Source organism: Tachypleus tridentatus, chromosome 12, assembly GCF_004210375.1.
Source record: "Tachypleus tridentatus isolate NWPU-2018 chromosome 12, ASM421037v1, whole genome shotgun sequence".
In the NCBI taxonomy this organism is placed as follows: Eukaryota; Metazoa; Arthropoda; class Merostomata; order Xiphosura; family Limulidae; genus Tachypleus; species Tachypleus tridentatus.
Window position 1 is genome coordinate 46529900 of NC_134836.1, and position 21267 is coordinate 46551166.

The 21267-nt window shown below is 33.7% G+C and overlaps 1 protein-coding gene across 5 annotated transcripts in view; it reads right to left on the minus strand.

Moving 5' to 3' along the window:
* Positions 1-21267, minus strand: part of LOC143233196 (uncharacterized) — a 140592-nt gene that overhangs the window by 44752 nt on the left and 74573 nt on the right. Inside the window, exon 1 of one of the 5 annotated variants that reach the window (XM_076469167.1) lies at positions 13523-13906. The exons of the other annotated variants lie outside the window; for them this stretch is intronic. The gene's annotated coding sequence lies outside the window, so the exon portion shown is untranslated. Of the gene's footprint in view, positions 1-13522; positions 13907-21267 lie in introns of those variants that run through there. 5 annotated transcript variants of the gene reach the window in all.

Below are 21267 nucleotides of genomic sequence, written 5' to 3' on the forward strand. Positions count from 1 at the left end.
ATCAGACTTATAGCTACGAAAGTTACAAATACATTTCATTTCTATATAATTATATATCAGTTGTATAAAATGTGTGCAGTCTAACTGAATTTCAGTTAACTGTTTACAGTTTTCCTCAGAACGGTGTTGTGAATGACATCATTGTCAGTGCTTATGAAACAACAACTGGTGAAATATACACAGAGTGTAGCAACAAATGCTGTTTCAGTATGCTACAAGCTTCGCGTAGTTATAGAAACCGACACATTTAGTTCCTATCGTGGAACGCAAAAATAGTTCTAAATGTATTTTGCAAAAATAGAAACAAATAAACGATAAAACTCATGTTCCGTCGGCCATGATACAAATTCGTCGTACATCTGATAATATTTAATAGAAAGTAGTGCCAGTATATTTACTTACTGTGTTAAAATTTAGAAATATTGAATTTTTTCGAACATAGAAACCCAGTTCTTCAAAAATACGTCATTATGTAAGGACTATTGGCATTGCGCATGTGCAAAATAATGTCAACCAAAATAACACCTAACGGTGTTTTCACTACGTTCACAAAGTGATGTAATGGATCAATGGTGTTTTATTCACAAAACATCTGCAAAGGTAAAAACATATAAATTATAATTTTTAAACAGCTGAGGTCTAGCAGAATATCTAAGAGCCCTAAGACCTGCTAATTGGCAGCCACTAGTTTGCGTTGCTAGGTTATTTTTCAATCTGCTATTACGTCATTAATTCCTTGAGATTGCAAAATATGTTATTATTACAGCCGACTATGACTTAACTTTTCTCTTAAAGTATACGTATATTAAAGTGGTTCAAACTGAATCATCTTTGATGATATATAGGTAAGAAATGGCTGAGTAAATTAATACCATTCATCTGCTGGTTGATTTCTTAATCTGGGGAAAAAATTTGTATTATACATGAAAAATAATTTGGCTAAATAACAAAACAACGACAAGAAAATCACATACGTGTTTTATTACCGTTAAACAATGAAATCTTGGGAAATGTTGAATAATGTGTTCAGTTTATTTTTTACTTTGTTTCCTCGATATGGATACAATGCATAACAATAATCTGAGAGAAAAGCATTTCTTTGAGTGCGTTATAACATTAAAAATCGTGTTTCGATACTTATGGTGGTGTTCCCGGACTTAACGCCAAAATGTGGTGTTTGAATCACCGCGATGGACACGACAGATAGTTCAATGAGGCTGTATTATAAAACAAATATATGTGGTGAAAGAACAGACAGCACATTGTAACTTTGTGCTTAACAACAGCCAAACACCTTGCGTGTCATTTGCTTAACTTATTTTATGCCAGTAATCATTCGTTGAAAATAAAACAATTGTTTATAAAGTTAAATCACTAGCGTTTTGGCCAAGTAGTTAAGGCACTCGACTCGTGATAGGAGGATCCAGGGTTCGAATCCCGGTCGCATAAAACATACTCACCCTTTCAGCTGTAGGGCGTTATAATGTAACGGTCAATCCCACTATTCGTTGGTAAAAGAGAAGCTCAAAAGTTGGCGGTGGGTGGTGATAATTATCTGCCTTCCCTCTAGTCTTAAGTTGTTAAATTAGGGACGGTTAGTGCAGGTAGTCCTGGTGTCGCTTTGCGCGAAATTCAAAACAAACACGAGCATTAAAAACCATTTACAATTCCAATATTTCCTCTGTTCATGGCGATTATTTTACTACAATCACAATTAATCTGGTTTACAAGTTTTGATTTTTCTTCAGAAGTTGGTTGAAGTCGAAATATTTAATTTTGTTCACTTTTTAAAGTTTCTAGTTGATCGAGAACCTATTCCTTAAACCCTTCTTTTTTTGTAATGAAATTATTTAAGTAGGCTATTTGTTGTTAAAATACACATATTGTCACCTTGAAAAACACTCGAGCCACACAAGCAAAGTAATTTGTGTGAAAAAGAAATCTCTTCAAAATTGATTATACTGATACAATATATTATAAAAAAATTGTAATTCTCATTTCTCATACTTATATGAATATAAGAGTAACATACGACGTTTTCATGCCAATAAAATGACAATAAAAATTATATTTTTGTGTCCTGAAACATCTTGCTATATAAGATGTAACTCTGGAAATGTCGTTCTTAATTTAGGAATAAGAGAAACAGTAACGAAAATTTATAAAACCAACTTTGGGAATACTTCATTGTGATCTTTTAGCCATATATCCTTAAGATGTACTTGTAAAAATCTGATAGAATTTTAAAGGAATAATGTTTATGCAAAGATCAAATCAGTCGATTGTTTGTTTGTTTTAGAATTTCGCGCAAAGCTACTCGAGGGCTATCTGCGCTAGACATCCCTAATTTAGCAATTTAAGACTAGAGGGAAGGCAGATAATCATCATCATCCACCGCCAACTCTTGGGCTACTCTTTTACCAACGAATAATGAGATTGACTGTCACATTATAATATCCCCACAGCTGAAAGGGTGAGCATATTTGGTGCGAACGGGATTTGAACCCGCGCCCCTCGGATTACGAGTCGAACGCCTTAACACACTTGGCCATACTGGTCCTAAATCAGTTGATAAAGCAGAAGAAAAAGAGCAAGCTTTACTAACGAAACAAGTGTGATTTGAAAAATGTCATAAACAAAATTAATATATCAGTTTCATAACAAATAAAAAACGGATAACGTTTAATTAAGTAATATGAATCAATGTGAAATATATGATATAGTTTTACAGATCGAGAAGGCTCTAAGAGAGCTTAAGGTGAAATAAATTCATGGCATAATTTTCTCGAATTTGAAACAAGCTTATAAAGAAGATAAATATGTAATAACGCCAACAGAAAACACACCTTAGACTCATTCAGTAGTTATGTTTGATCTAGTGAAGCCAAACGTTGAAATATGATACTCCACGCAATGTCTTATTCAACCGTCAACATAAGCTATATCACTTCACTCGAGAAACAGATACGTAGATAGGCATTTATATATTATACTGAGAACACTAAATAACGGTTGTTGTTATTATTGGGTAGCAAATGAATAGCACAATGATTTTATAGCTTTACATTAACCAACAATAGTAATTCAATATTCGTAATGTTTAGGTACTTGAATTTCTTAATTATTATAATACATTTTCACACTACAAGGATTTCTAAGATAAACTATGAAAGGTTACCGTACGCCGACAACTTGGTTTCTATCGTGTTCACTAAACATGAGCTAATTACATTTCTTCGAGTCCCGAGTTCGAATCCCCTTCACACCATACATGCTCGCCCTTTCAGCCGTGGGGTCGTTATAATGTGCAGTCAATCCCACTATTCTTTGGTAAAAGTGTAGCCCAAGAGTTGGCAGTGGGTGGTGATGACTAGCTGCCTTCCCTGTAGTCTTACACTGTTAAATTAGGGACAGCTAGTGCATATAGACCTTAGTAGCTTTGCGCGAAATTCTAACCGAAACCAAACTTATGTCAAAAATATATTAAAGTAACCGTCAACATTTTACGTTCATTCCAATATGCAGATGAACAACGAAATGTGAATGAAGCGAACATAAAACAAATCTTAACGGAAATAATTCATTCCTTCGTGAACACAAATTCCAAACCAGTTAGAAACTTAACTGTTAATAACGTACACAATACTTTCATAATACTGACATGTTTTGTTAGTTAATTTATAATAAGATAAAATATATACACACTACCTGTATGTTGAAGTTATCAACAGGTTTTAACTAATAGGTTTTGATAGTGTAAAAGATTATGAAAACACTCATAAAAACAATTTTTCTTTTACTTAATTTATACGATCTGTGTTAATGTAATATAATACTCATTTCAAGATATTCATGATAAAATTTTGTATATAGTTAGTGCCATATATAATATCCAATATATTGATGTTATTCTGGTATCCCCAAATTTATAATGAACATACTGTATCAGGTAGGTAGCAGCACAGAGTAAAGATGCCGACACTAATTTCATCACAGGTGTAGATGCGGATAAGATTAGTTTATTTTTTATTTAATTAGTGTGTTACCATACAACCATTTTATTTAACAAGAGTAAATTGTAAAAACTGGAAAAGTTTGCATTAATAAGAATATTTCTTGATTTTAATTTGTTTCGTAACATCACAAATGACCACTTTTTTCTGTGACATTTAACACTCCTACGAAAAGTGGGGCCTAATAGGCCCCAGAGCAACTTGAAAGGTTATTAATATTAGGCTAATAATTTTGTATTTAAATGAAATTGCCATTTAAATCCATTAATGAATGGATTAACGAGATTCCCACTGTCCCTATCTACTATCTATCGAAACCACAGCCAGGGGAACGGGCTTGGAGAAATCAGGACTAGAAACGTCTTTTCGTAGGAGTGTTAATTGGTCAAATTAGTCAGAAATTATTCGACGCAGTTTTAAGTGCTAACTTCCTGAACAGTAATCATTCTAGGACTAATTTAAAGATATAAAGTTAACTATAAGTAAGTAGTAAGCAATAAATGTATCATTACTAGTTACGTGATGAGAAGTAAAACATAACAATTAATTAATTGATTTATATCTCACTAATCTATAATGCCCAAAGTTTGTTTTTTTATCTAATCTATCTTTCTGGAAATCAAACTACGAATTCTTCTGAGAACTGACATCTTAGGTGTCGGATTCAAAGAGATCAAGGAGGGTATAAGATTCATTTATGTGATACGTATGGTCCATGTTATTAAAATAAAACATCATGGGGAGACTTAGGAAAACGTCTTTACGAAGGGTGAGTTCCTTTTTGTGTTCTCAGAGTTTGAAACGATCGCAAAATGATCACATTATTTATGTTCAATTTTATAATACAATATGGAATGCAAACTTATTTCATATGTTTTAACCTCATTAAGAAAGTACAGTTAAAGAAAACGGAAACGCATAAAACAGTATTATTTTAAAATAATTCGAATAGTAAATTCGGTTAAGTTTGGTTTTTGAAATACATCTATCCGAAGAACTGTTTCAAGTAGGTAAATCGCAAGGAAAGCCTAAGGGCTTATAACTCTAAAAATTGAGTTTCAATATTCGCGGGAAGCATAGCATATACATTGTGCAACTTCATGATAATAAGAAGCAAACAAAGCTTTAACAAGAAGTCACTTCTAACTAAAATTGATATAAAAGCAACAAAAAAGAGAATACCTTGTTATTAAACACTAAAATGTTTTAAATTATTGGATGAAAATTATTTAATATGTGTTCCTTAAGAATATATTTTTCTTAGCTTAATTAATGTTTTAGAAACATGGTTTGACAAATGACTAAATATCGAACCGTTTTATTTTCTAAGTGCTAAACAGATTTACATTACAATAGCATATACCACTATATAAACAGTGTCTGTTTACACACATTGTAAGTGTCTTTGTTTGTTTTGAATTTTGTGCAAAGCTACACGAGGGCTATCTGTATTAGCCGTCCCTAATTTAGTAGTGTAAGACTAGAGGGAAGGAAGCTAGCTAGTCATCACCACCCACCGCCAACTCTTGAGCTACTCTTTCATCAACGAAGAATGGGATTCACCATCACTTTATAATGCCTCTACGGCTGAAAGCGCGAGCATGTTTGGTGCGACAGGGATTCGAATCCACTGCTCTTGGATTACGAGTCGAGTGCCTTAATCACCTGGCCATGCTGAGCGATGTTTTTGTTTATGGAATTACAGTGTACATGCAGTAGCCCGTGTAAAACTTTAATGTAATGTGGTAACTACGAAAAAATGCTATTATAAATATAAAAACTGTTTGAATTACAGTTAACTGAAATATCCACGAACGCTAAGCTAAAACTGGTCATAAGTTACAAACATATGGCTATTCTGACAATACTATTTTTTTTACAAATTAAGTTAAAACGGTTAACATGATAATACTACTTGCTTGTATTTGCATATCTAAATGAAATTTTCACACAGAAGAGCTAATTCAACTATTTTTATTTTTGTGGTTGGTCAAACTCGCAAATATGATATAACTCCAAATGTTATTAGTCTCTTAGAAGCTGTCTGTTGAGATGAGATTACACATATATAACTTAAATATAAAACTATGGATATATTTGTGGTATAATATATTATGCAAATTGCAATAATTTTTCAAATGTATAACGAAAAATATTCCCTGTTCCATCTGTAAGAGTTTTGTTTGTTTGTTTGTTTTGGAATTTCGCACAAAGGTACTCGAGGGCTATCTGTGCTAGCCGTCCCTAATTTAGCAGTGTGAGATTAGAGGGAAGGCAGCTAGTCATCACCACCCACCGCCAACTCTTGGGCTACTCTTTAACCAACGAATAGTAAGATTGACCGACACATTATAACGCCCCCACGCCTGAAAGGGCGAGCATGTTTGGCGCGACCGGGATGCCCATCTGTAAGAGAAATTTAAGCATTTTTCTTTTCACAACAGATACTAATATATTATGCAAATAGCAATAATTTTTCAAATATATAATAAAAAATAGATTCCCTGTTCCATCTGTAAAATAAATTTAAGCATTTTCCTCTTCACAACAAACACTAATATTTTATGCAATGGATTGGAAATATTTGAATTTTCATAACTGAAATGAAAGTATAAATTGTAAAGTTATTTTAGGTCTTTATACCAATATAAATTCTAGTGTTTTTATTCCTGACCAAATTTAACTAAAGAGTTTTCTGAATGCCGATGTAAAACACACAGGTACAGATCTTATTACAACAAACGTCCTCCGGTGGGACAGCGGTAAGTATTCAGAGTTATGGCTTTAAAATTATGGATTCGATTCCCTTCTGTGGACACAGCAGATAGCTCTATGTGGCTTTGCTATAAGAAAACATGCACTAAAACAAGTATAATATATATTTCAAATATAATCGTTTCCTGTTAAATTTTTTTATATTTGAGCATATTCTCAGGAAGAAAATAATTTTCGGATCGGATTTGTTTAAGAAGAGTCAGGTTTTTAATTCACTGATTTAGTTAAAAAATCCAATTAGTCCTTTGTAAACGTTTTATAATTAGCATATCTTGTAACGTAGTTAAACAGATGTCTATACGTAATATTAAAACGAAACGTAAAATCCATTCTCCTTGCAAATTAATTAGAAAGCAAATATTCAGGCTATCATCATATGCCTAATCCTGTGTAAGAGTTCAGAAAAAAATCTCGTTTCTTTGTAATAAGCTTAATAGTTTATTTTATTACACGTTGTGTATATAAAATAAAACGTTTCATACGTAGTTAGCACAAGATAAAGAAATGAGAGACACATTCTGAAGGATGTCAGTGATTTCCAGAAAGGTCTTATGTACTTTTGTACGTTACCGAAAATATTCAATTTTGACTCTATGCTACATAAACAAATGCTTAAAGTTAATAATTTTGTTTTTCAGAAGCAAATTTTCAGTGATTGAGAAAAAATTCTAGTGTTTTCAGTAATTATACAATTTTTTTATATAAATAAATAATACCCTACACAGTAAAGAAAAAGAATAGACATTAAGTTACATGATGTGAAAACTGAAATTACTCAGTGGTTCAACCAGCTGACAATCACTGCAGACAGACATGAAATATCATGCGACAATCAACCTACACTTGTCATAATGTGTCATTTGGTTAGAACTACAAATTATTCTAATTGACATTCACCACCAATGTCGGTTGACAATAACCACACGACGTTAATGATAATTTTGCAATGTTTTACTTGACATTCAGCAAAACACGTGAATGAATAATAATTACGCAGTAAATAGGTAAGTTAATAATACTCACACAGTGCGTCATTTGACAATCACCTTTCAATAGTTGTTTTGTTATATTTTATTTGTTTCCTGTACTGGTTCAAACTCAAACACGTAGTATTATATATTGTTATTCCTGTCCCCTTTATATTTTCCGAACGCCTCTTTAGATCCAACTAAGAGAAGTTATAAAATTGGGTTTGTTTTAGATGTGATTGTTGTAGTTCATGTGACACTCTAAACTTCATTACAATATGTTTAACATTAAGGTGTTACATTCTGAAAATTGTCGAGTCTTTATATTTTGTTATAAACAAATTCCAGACTTCAAACCAGAGATATGAAGTAAAAACCAAGCCAATGGAATCTCCAGCGTACTGTGATTTTTACCATAGGTATTGAGTTTACTGCTTCGTCTTTTGTTATTTTACACTTAGTAATTTATATGGAATTTTAAAGGTCTGTAATATGTTTTAACCTCACTTAACATTTTAAAGGCAGATCAGTTTTGACAAGTAACAAGTTAAAATTATTTTAACAGGCGTTACGTGGCATTACCGTTCGAACTAAGCTTAACCGAGAAGCAAGTCGACCTATCGATAACACTACATTAATTAAATAATTTAATTTTGGGTCTTAAGTTGCATTTACCAACTTTTTATGCTCGTCTATGAAAAGAGAATACCATTATTTAATATGAGAGTGACATACTGTATTCTTATTTAGAGCCCTGAACGTATAATGTGAAATGTTCATCTTATGGAAAATGTCTCCTACCACAAATATCTTCTTAAAATTTTAACATTTGGTAGCTATTAATAGAAACCTTAATAACCATTTTGAAGAAATTACCTATGATAGATATGAAGATTAAAACGTACAATGTCTATAACTTTTCATCTCCTCGAATATTAATACTTTGTTTTAGTGCCACAGCACAATACCTCATTGGATGTCCTTAAATTATTTAATCATACAGAGCTATTTTAGCCAATAATACTACTACTTACATTTTAAGCAACTATTGTCGGAAATGTTTTTTCTATTATATCACTATTTGAACGCATGGATTCGAAATATAAGCAATTTATTTAATTGATTATTTGAAATTAATCACAATACCACACAATGGACTATCTTGCTTCACTCACCACGAGTATCGAAACCTGGTTTCTAGTGGTGTGATTCCGCAGACATGCCACTGTGACACTGGATGGAAAAAATAATTTATTTAATTGAAATGAAGATTAATTCGTTTTGTTTCGAATAGTAAATACTTTGTTGGTATAGAAGTCTAGTATGCCTGAGTCTTAAAACTTGTTTCTCTTCCTTATAGCCTACCCGCTAGTACAGCGGTAAGTCTACGGATTTACAACGCTAAAATCAGGGGTTCGATTCCTCTCGGTGGGCTCAGCATATAGTCCGCTATAAAAAAAAACACACTCCACTCTTTCTTATACATGTTCTTTACGAAATAATAACGTTATTCTGTTTGCTGGTAAAGTACGGGAGCGGAGTCTGTGTGTCTTCTTATAGCGAAGCCACACTGGACTATCTGATCGAACACCTGATTTTAGCGTTGTTAGACTTACCGCTGTACTAGCGGGGGACACGGGAGGGAAACATGCAAGGCACGAATGTTTTATTATATTTGGACAGAGGTTGAACATCAGTGAAATCCATTTTTTATTAACATTACTATTTTACATAAACTAAATGGATTGTAAACGAAAAGATGGACAATGAAAATTATTGTTTGTTATTGTAACGATTGTTTAAACTTTGATTGTGGTGGCAACAAGGTTTGTGATCGTGCGATCTTAATTCCAAGATAGGACTTAGACCGACCGTTTCTATTACGCGCCGCTATGAACATGGGAATTACATGAATTATAGTTAGATTCAATAGCAAAAGTGTATTACGTATGTCGAAGAGAAATTCTACCTAATTATACACGATATACAAAGCTGGCTGTCAGTTAAGACACGCGATGTCATTGTCTCTGTGCAGAATAACAGAATAAGTTAAGTATATTGCCAATTTATCTGCCCATTTGTCGACTATCATACAGATACATTCTGTGTCTATCACGGTTATCTGAACTAGATTAACGGCTCGTCCAGAAAGTCAGGTTGATTGTAATGACATTTCGAAAACGTTTCTATAGTATGCTAATGTCTGTTATAAAAATATAATAGTCCTATTTACTCTGATCAATCAAACTTTTACCTGAGCAAAATTAGGATAAACGTTGACTTGTACGTAATAATGCTGCTTTTTGTTTAATCTAGGCTTAAAGATTCAAATTAAAAGTAAAATAATATTTATTATAAGTATTTTTCTTTACGAATTAAGTTGGTGCCTGTTACAAAAACGTTATACAATCAGTATCTGTATGTATGATAAACAGCCTAAGTAATAGTACTAAAATAAGTTATCAGCTACAATAATATAGACTAGTTGGTGTTTTTCAGCAACTATTATAATAAGCGATTCTTCTATTTGTTTTATGTTTGTTTTTGAATTTCGCGCAAAGCTACTCAAGGGCTATCTGCGCTAGCCGTCCCTAATTTAGCAGTGTAAGACTAGAGGGAAGGCAGCTAGTCATCACCACCCACCGCCAACTCTTGGGCTGCTCTTTTACCAACGAATAGTGGGATTGACCGTCACATTATAACGCTCCCATGGCTGGGAGGGCGAGCATGTTTGGTGCGACCGGGATTCGAACCCGCGACCTTCAGATTGCGAGTCGAACGCCTTAACACGCTTGGCCATGCTGGGCCTGATTCTTCTGTTATATCGCTCTTTGAACGTATGGATTCGAAACCTAAGCAGTTTAGTTAATTGATTATTTAGAAACAAGCAGAAAAACTACACAATAGTGTATCTGTGCTGATAAGTCCGCTGTGCCACTTGGGGGGACTTATTTAATTGAAACAGAGATTAATCTGTTTTCTCTAATAGTTAATACCTTGTTGGTGTAGAAGTGTGGTGTGCGGATACTTCTAAGGATATCTGATTTGTTACTTTTGAATCTTCTATTTACATTGCACAAACAAATATTACACCAACAACTAAAATATCTTTTAAATGTTAACCAGACCAGTTTTGAGCCAGCAAAACCGAGCTGTATGTTAGGTTTTACAGTAGTGGTATGACAATGCCACTGGTTGATGGATTTTACAAAATATATCTTTTCACAGCTTCTGAGATTTCTACATATACAATTAACATAGGCTAGGGGTAAGATACTATAGTGCATGCAATATAATGTAAATTTTCAAAACACATTTGCTGACTTGTTAAACTAGTGATTACAGATGTATGCTTTATGACTCTGACAGGTACATAACCATCTAATTAACTGTGAGTGATGATAAATTGGCCAATTTTATATTCAACATATTTCCGACCTATTTCCTGTTATTTCATCTTACCTTCTAATAAGGGAGCTTTCTATATATGAGTGACCTTAAACAGGCTTACAAAAATATTTCATTCGGTGATTTTAAATATCTACATTGCTGCTATTGTATTCTCTACGGTCATTCACATACTAATATGAGCACCCTCTGCAGGAGATATGTAAGTTTATACTTGGTTTCTGAATTTTGCCTGAAGCTACACGAGGGCTATCTGCGCTAGCCGTCTCTAATTTAGCAGTTAAAGACCAGAGGGAAGGCAGCTAGTTCTTTTATCAACGAATAATAGGATTGATCGTTTCGTTATAGCACCCCCGCGGCAGAAAGGGCGAGCATGATTGGTGGGACGGGGATTCGAACCGCGACCCTAAGATTACGATTATGTAAGCAATCTATTATTATTAAATTTACTCAGATTTTAGATATTTTAAATTATAATATTTTAAGGTGAAAGATAAGAATAACTGAAGCGTAACGAAGGTTAATGATACCATACTTTAAACAAAGATCAATTATAAATTATTTTGAAAGTTGAGAGAATAATGAAGCATATATTGTTTGTTTTGAATTTCGCGCAAAGATACACGCCACTAATTTAGCAGTGTAAGACTAGAGAGAAGGTAGCTGGTCATTACCACCCACCGCCAACTATTGGGCTTCTCTTTTACCAACGAATAGTGGGATTGGCCGTCACATTGTAACGCTCCCACGTCTGAAAGGGTGAGCATGTTTGGTGCGACGGGGATTCGAACCCGCGACCCTCAGATTATGAGTCAAGCGCCTTAACCACCTGGCCTATATATATATAGACGTCATAATGTAATTTGGAAGTGTACAACTCACTCAGATTAGTGTCATTTATTTGAATTATAGGCGTCATATTTCTTAGCATCACAAAATGTTTTTTTTAACTTATCTAATAAATACTGTAAAATGTTTTTTTAATCAGTGTTTCAGTTATTTTACTGTCACCCCATAAGTTGAAGATACGATTTTACTGTTTCAATACAACGAACAAAATTATTATATACACATAGATGTCTTAATATCAATTAAAACTGTATCCGCTAAACTTAAGATACCAAAATGTATCGCATACGTTTGGAAATAGCTCACTTAGTACTGGCAGTATGATAAGGAATGTGTTGTAATTCGAAAAAAAATAACTGAAGGTTATTGGTCTGTACTTTAAATTTGTTTTTCATTTCACATTCCAACAAAATAAGAATGTGCGTTTGGCATTGTTTACAAACTGTAAAAAAGAAAAGAATAACAAGTGTATTACAGTAAATCAATTTCAAGATACAATTGTGCTGCCATTTTCAATACTGATTTATTGTTGTTATTGTTTGAAGTTAAGCACGAAGCTGCACAATGGTCTACTGATGCTCTGCCCACCGTGAATATCGAAACCCGGTTTCTAGCGTTGTATCTAGCTGTGCCACTAGTGGGCGTGGTTTACTGAAACGCTTATGCTATTGTTTACGAAACCTTACGAACATAACACAGTTTTAACTGCATGAAATATTGTTCTGCCGTACCAAACAAGCATTATATACTTTAACGTCTGAACATTCCAACAAACACAGTTCATCACCTGTACTGAAAAACAATGTTTAGTGGTCAATGAAGAAGACATTTGCACATGATTAAATATACGCGTGATATTTAAGTTTTGTCTATATATAATATAGACAAATAAATACGGTATTTCTGTAGTGCACCAGTAAACAAGAGACTTATTTGTATACATTTTCAATGATATTGATTGCCATTCAGAAAGAATAGAACGTGATTGGAAGCTTACAAGCTCGGATGTGATTTTTAAGCGACTAATATCTAATCCCCTGTTTCTGAATGTAAAATATCTTCCATCTTCTGTATTCACGTTTGAAACAATCACAGATTAGAATGAAATAGAATGCCTTTCTTTATGTTATATAAGTGTTCTAAATAACTTCATTGAGCAATAAACTTTATCACTGCGTAATAAAGAACTTTATCATACAAACGTATTAAAATAATATTACGTTGTCTTAAAAAAACATTCGAATACGATAGGTTTTTGACATTTTTACCTGAAAACGAACACACTTCAACAACTAATATTTAAACTGAACGTTTTTTTTTTTTTATAAACAACAAACAGTTTGATTACCAGTACGGGTTGTTCTTAATGTGTTTTGACTAAGCAGAGTGCAAACGCAGATTAACATAATATATCGTAACTTCCTGTAAAAATCTTTGTCAGTTGTTCTACTTAAACGGTAGCAAAAAGTTATGAGTTTAGGTACAGGCAATGAGATTCAAAACGTTTACCTATTTACAATAAGACTATATCAAACTGCTTCCTGGCAGATTTCGATTATCAGCAGTAACCTGAAATAGGTATTCCATACAGCACGACAGCTGTGATGACCGCTGGTCAAAGATGAATCGTCCGTTTCTTTTCTTTCTCTCTCTTTTTTTATTACAGGCTTCTTAGAAGGAGGTAAGTACAGATGTTTTAGGAACTAAAGCAATGAGGCAGTAGTTATCGAGGTACTTCTTGGTGTTGCACCACGCTACTTTTATGTTTTTACTTTTGCTTGCTCCACGAGACAGCCATCGCACGAGGTCGAGTGGACTATGTCTGCTGCTTTGTGGCGCGTGCCGGGCAGCGCCGTTTATGTTGCTGACTTACTTCCCCTACGTAAAAAGATTTGATGCAGAAATTTTCCATAGGCGGCAGACACCAGATCTAAAATAAAAAAAAAAATCCAATGGAGAAGGAAATTCTACTCAAGTAGCGACGAATGTCAGTCCTTGACGCAACGGCTTTGCCTTTCAATAACTGAGAACTGATCGAGAGTTCCGACCAAGTTAAAAAAAAACAGAAGAGAAAGAATAGGAGATGTGTCTTCACTACGAAGGCTCTTGAGTGGTAGAAAGACACGTAGCGCTGTTTACTTCGAATGACCAGGAACAGAATAAAACATTACTTTTATAATGTATTCTGTCTGCTCTGGAAATAAGATATTCTACAATGTTACAAAATTACAGGTGTATAGACGGCAGAATGCAATGGAGAGAAACCAAAGCAATGTTTTTAAAATTCTATAAGCGAGATGAATGAGGAATCTTTACAACAATTGTATTTAATTGGATATCCACTGAAAAATGATTTATTGTCGAAGCAACACGGCTGCAAACTACAACAGTAATATTAAAAGTATTACATATTAATTCATACACATGGTTACAATTTTAAATGGCTCGGCATGGCCAGTTGGGTTAAAGCGTGCGACTCGTAATCTGAGGGTTGCGGGTTCGCAACCCCGTGGAACCAAACATGTTCCCTTTTTCAGCCGGGGGAGTTATAATATTACGGTCAATCCCACTATTCGTTGGTAAAAGAGTAGCCTAAGAGTTGGCGGTGGGTGGTGATGATTAGCTGCCTTCCTTCTAGTCTCACACTGCAAATCCCCGTCACACCAAACACGCTCGCCCTTTCAGCCGTGGGGGCATTATAATGTTACGGTCAATTCACTATTTGTTGGTAAAATAGTAGCCCAAGAGTTGGCGGTGGGTGGTGATGACTAATTGCCTTCCCTCTAGTCTTATGCATGACGTTACTACCCAATAAATTTATAAATATATTGACACTTTTCTTTATGTCGGACTAAAATCAAAATGAATACTGAACTTTATGTTTTAAAATCGTCTTTAAACTCAAATTACTATTATATTATTTGAAAGTTTCTGCTGATTTATTGTAATTACTCTTTTATTAATTAGAAGTTTTTTGTAGAAATATACATTAAAGAGTAGAGTTTTTAATAATATGGGTTACAGTGTGTGCTTTCATAGAGCAAAGCCACATCAGGCTATCTGCTGAGTCCACAGAGGGGAATTGAACCCCTGATTGTAGCGTTGTAAATCCGTAGACTTACCGCTGTATTAGCAGGGGACACGGGTTGCAGAAAAAAAAACCTAAAATGTTTTTATTGACAATTCTATCCAGTAGAAGGTGACATAAGTTTATTCTACGCGTCTCTTAACCACAACACCTATCGTGGTATCATAACAAATGATTCTACTTCAAATAATCATTTCACCTTACTATTAAATATACCCAGTAGTAAAACACATCATGTACTATCTCAGTGTGTGGGTGAGAAACAAAATTTTAAAAATTTCAGGTATCGAATAATGTCATTAGTTTCTGTTATGCGTACACGTGTGTTTAAAGATGGACAACATCTTTAACTTGATAAAATGGAACTTTATTATTGTTCCAGTAATAACGAACAAATCAGATAACCGATTAGAACATAAAAATTAACATAAAATACAAAGTGATTATGCTGTTACGACACTATTTAAAAGATAAAATGTTTTATTAATAATTTTTATTACAAAATATTACCTTTTCAGACACTGAGCTTGTCACCAAATGCGTTTTGAATTTTAAACAAGAGTGTGTGTTTTTCTTTTAGCAAAGCCACAAAGGGCTATCTGCTAAGCCCACCGAGGGGAATCGAACCCCTGATTTTAGCGTTGTAAATCCGGAGACATACCGCTGTACTAGCGGGGGCGAATTTTAAACAAACAGTTTTTGTTTTATAATGCCTAAAACAATCGATATTAATGGGGATAAATAAAAGTGTTAAAATGATCTAACTGATTTGGCTAGATGTCATTGATAATTCATAGTAATATTACTTTAACATCATTAAATCTATAATCAGAAATAACACATGACATGAGTTTATACAGCGAGAGCCCTTGAATGCAATGGCCAAAATTTGCTATTCATATCAATGCATATCCATCATGAACCCAAAATCAACGTCGCTCTTTACAAGTGAAATTATGTAGCAGGCAAGATTGGTTGAATTGTAATTTTATAGGTTATTTCCTCTTATATAACATCATTTTACTCAAGAAAGACCTCTATATACAGTATAGTGTTATGGAAACCTTTTCGTGCCATATGACAAATGACTGTGCTATAATGTCATAAAAAACGAAGATCACAGAGAAATGACGGTTTGTCCAACTTCTGCTACTGATCTCTATTATTGTTATAATATCAACTGCGATGGTTGTCGCAGAAAGAAGACCTCTGGTTAATATACCTCAATATGGGAACGTAGTAAAATTATAGAGCATTGCCTTATCACCTCTGACAATAATTTTAGACCTCTAAGATTACCTGTGGTTCAGATTGATGAAACGGAAAATAAATCCGTATTTTAAAAAAAGTAACATCCTATAAGGATGGTTTTGACAAGAATGGCTCATATTTTTTAAAATCGTTAATTTTCATATAATTATATATACCATGCTTTCGTTTCCAGGTGGTAAGGAGACACAATGATATCAAATATCGTTTTCTTATTAAGGTACTGTGAACAAAAAAAACAAAAAAATGAACACCAATGAATTATATTGGAATTTAAAACGAATTTCAGTAAATAAACGTTTTGTATATATATATATATATATATACATTAAAAATAGATTAATTGATGTGCTGGTTCTCACATTTTGAGGCCAAGAACAGAGTCCTAGCCCAAGGCAAAGAGAACTAATTAGATAAGCTCGTTTGTTTCAGATGGACTTTCCTTCAGTCTAAGGGCGAATAAAGCAATACATTTCTTTGGCCAAAAAACGTAAAACACAAAATAATCAAATCAGTGGTTATTAATATATTCAGCTGCCAATTATTACATAAAAATATTCTTTGAGTTAGTTATGTTTCCATTATTGTGTACCTTCAGTAAATTACAGTTTGGTTAAAAAAAATGGTCTCCTAAATGTAAGTTTATATTGGTTTGTATTCTTATTTTTGATCCAATCGGAAGTTTACATTTATTACAATTTGACTCGAACAATTCACTTATAGATTCCCATACAAATCATTGAAGATAGAATAGTACTGAGAACGTTCATACTAACCCGTATTCATACCTTGCATGCGTTTTATAGAAAAAATTAATAACTGGTGCAAAACTCACGATTCTACTCTCCCAGTGAAGAAAGGAAGAGATTTAATAAAGTGATTATGACCTTTAACAATAAGTAAACATATCGACTTCTTTGAGCCAAGCATTACATTGTCTAACTCACATTTATAATTCATGTATTTTTGTTTACATTTTTAAGGTTTCATATGGCATTTTTTTAAGTTAGAAAAATATATTCCATTAAAGCTGTTATCCAGATGGATAACAGGCTAACTGACATCGGTTAACCAACGAGAAAGAAGTTGCCACAGAATGAAAGTGAAACTATTACTGCGCTACGAGTTTTTCAAGTAAGTAACATTAACTTACTGGTACCTTTAAATGAAAAACTGCCACTGAACTGTCTGGCTTGAGTAAATATATTGGTCTACAAAATTATTATGTTTAGAGAAAACTTTAAATCTTAGTTGTACTCGGGAAGCCTAAAGTTAATTGTGTCTGAGTGCAATGGCGCAACGTGTAGCTTTACGGTTGAAGAAACGTGTCATAGACCTTTCAGAGGACGTTTCTCATATAGCGAGATTGCTAAACGACATAGAGTCAAAGGACAAAATATTTCGAAAAAGAGATAATTTGATTTTCTTTCTGAAAGCAAAGAAAACTACCACATCGGACCTTTAAGAACAGCAAATATCTGAAACAACTCTCCAAACCAATTTATAGCAAAGCTATAAGCTAAAACCCTCCGGCTAAAATAGTAATTGTGACGAAGATGAACGTATCTCGTGATACCGTTAGCAAGAGAATAAACGAGGTTAAGAGCTGATGAAAGTTCAAAAGTTTACCGCAATATTTCAAAATTAACGGTTGTTTTCGTGAGAAAGAATTGGAATCACAGGTAGTTCCATTCAACCAAATATCTGTCAAGTTACACAATATAGTATAGTGGACTTCTGTGACTTTGATCTGCTTAAACATGGTCTTATACGTCCACGAATGACAATGGGAGAAGAGGTTTTCTATCACAAAGGGTCTGGACATCTCTCTTATAAAGAACCTCAACAAAAGGTTATATGATATTATTATCTAACGAGATTATCAGTCTGTGAGGTAAAAACGAAAAGAGAAACGTTGAAATTTTAAACCTGATATCGGGTCGTACATTTATCAAATGCCTAACAAAATCTTAAAAGGAATAGAAAAATATTTATATATAAGTTACTAGAAACCTTCACCTTAAGTCTTTTGTTTGTTTTTTGGAATTTCGCACAAAGCTACTCGAGGGCTATCTGCGCTAGCCGTCCCTAATTTAGCAGTGTAAGACTAGAGGGAAGGCAGCTAGTCATCACCACCCACTGCCAACTCTTGGGCTACTCTTTTACCAACGAATAGTGGGATTGACCGTCACATTATACGCCCCCACGGCTGGGAGGGCGAGTATGTTTATAAATGATATAAATATGTGTATTCAGTACCTATGCACTTCGATTACAGATTTGGATGGAGGAATCTTTGAGGGAAAATAGCCGTAGTTTTTACGCTTTTTTCCTTATTAATTTAATAAGTTCATCGCAATCTCACTATTAAGTCACACAAACCAGTTTTTCAAACCAGTTTTTCAAATAAAATGCAAACTTGAACATAAATCTCCAGTTTCTGTGATAGGAGTTACGTTTTAATGTCTTATGTAAAAAAATACATAAATATTTTAAATACATTTAAAAATGCGTCTAGTCTGAGTGAAAAGCATGACTTACACTACTATGCAAAAGTGTTAGGACAAAGTCAAAAATTAGAGTTCAGGTTACTTTCAAAGAACAATGGAAGGTAAATCACAGGTGAAACATCAAACTTTTATTAATCTTCATATTTAGTACAATAAAAAATTCAGTGAAAGTGCTTGAGTTCAGCAAAAAAGTACCATTTTGTGTTTCCTTCTTTTATTTTAATAACTGCTAAAAGTCATTCAGGTATTGTTGCAACATGATTAATCAAAGTGTCCTTTGTGATTTCTCTCCAAATGTCTTCAATGCACTCAAATAAAGTTGTTTGTTGTATGTAATTTTTATTTGTAAAATTTTTGATATATCAAATCCCAGATTTACTCAATAGTTGGGTTGAAATCGGGGCTCTTATGAGGCCATTGTATTATTCGAATAATTTCAGCAGCATCTTTCTTAACTAAGTAATTTCTGCATAGATTGGATGAATATTTGGAGTCATTATTTTCTTGATGCCATGCATTGTGGTAAGAATCTTTTACCTTTCTTTCGATGGGTATACAACCTACGCTTTTTAACCAAATATTTCAAACTTGGACTCATCCGTCCATAACACAATGTTTCAATCATTAACAGTCCTAGCAGAAAAAAACAAAACACCCCCAAACCATCACACTGCCTCCCCTATATTTCATGGTATGTGCCATGCATTGAGGTATGTGACCTTTACCATTCTTTCGCTGGGTATGCAACCTATGCTTTCAAACCAAACATTTCAAACTTAGACTTATCCCTCCATAACACATCGCTTCAACCATCCACAGTACTGTTTTGATTTGGAGATCGAGGTAAAGGTTTCTTTAACTGCTACACAACCAAATATTCCATTTTCATTAAGTCTTCTGGATCACATAGATCTGGACACTTTTCTGTCATTTAATACATAGTTGTTTATCTTATACTTGAGATCAGTGGCAGTCTTCCCCTGTTTCAAAGACTGCATAAACAAAGATACTTATCACCAGTATTATTGAGTTTATGTGTTCCTTTTCTATTTTCAAATTCACCTGTCTCACAGTCTAGGACGAACTTGACCGTGTTTTGGGGAGCATTTCACGTCTCCAGCAATATGCAGACGAGTCCAACCAGCATCAAGTAAAGTTTTTATGCGAACCATTGTTCTACTGGCAATTTGCTAGCTTCTTTCTACATAGTTAAGACACTGCATAGGGTACCAAGACAGTTATTTCAGACCTTTAATTTGATCAGTATGTTCATTCAAGCAGAACTCTTATGACATACCCTTGTTACAAGTATATGATAATTCTAAAGAATGATAAGTATTTTCACCCTGGCCCCATAAAGTGAAAATAATGACAATACATTCTCTTGTCCCAACATATTTGCACAGTATTGTATATGATACCAAACTTTATACAGTTTTAAATACTACATAAGTTTCAGTACTTTACACAAAAAAATTATGTTGCTATAGGGTTAAAAGGAAGAAAATTTATAAATAAAATACAGGTTTAAATATCGCGCAAAGCTACACGAGGGCTATCTGTGCTAGCCGTCCCTAATTTAGCAGTGTAAGACTAGAGGGAAGGCAGCTAGTCATCACCACCCACCGCCAATTCTTGAGCTACTCTTTTACCAACAAATAGTGGGACTGATCGTCACATTATAATACCACCACGGCTGAAATAGCGACCATGTTTGAAGCGACAGGGATTCGAACCTGCGAGCCTCGAATTATGAGTCGAGTGCCTTAACCACCTGGCCATACCAGCTATAGAAAGGTAAATGGATAAGGAAGGCCAATAGCATGTGTGCGGAAGTTTACTGGCAAATCCTTTTGAATATCACTAGCTTTTAGATAAATATCCACAACCAAATATTTACTCTGAGACGAAACAAAATTCCTGCTGAAAGAAATGTGAGCTACATCAATTTTCAAGCATAAAAGAGAGGACTTAATAAAAACCATATTTGATATACAATTCTATCAGACTTAAGGCAGGTGTAACATATTGATGTGGGCGCTTGAATGAGACAGTAAACGAGAAAGTGTCTTAAGAATCAAATATATAATTACAAACTTTTTGTTTTTCCAAGAAACGCTACTTCCTACTTATCTTCCTAAATACTTACGTAAGGTGAAGGCATGTAAGATTATCAAATTTGTTTTGAATCAAATCAGTATATCGTAATCAAACATATTACCTCACATTGAAATAATTTATTTGTTTTTTTTCATATGTATAATCCAAAAGCTCATATAATCAATCCTAAAATATCTATAGAGCCTTATGGCACTGAAAATATTCTTCAAAAATATAAATTTGAAGTTGTGGAGAAGACGAAACTAGACTATATTTATAAATGCATT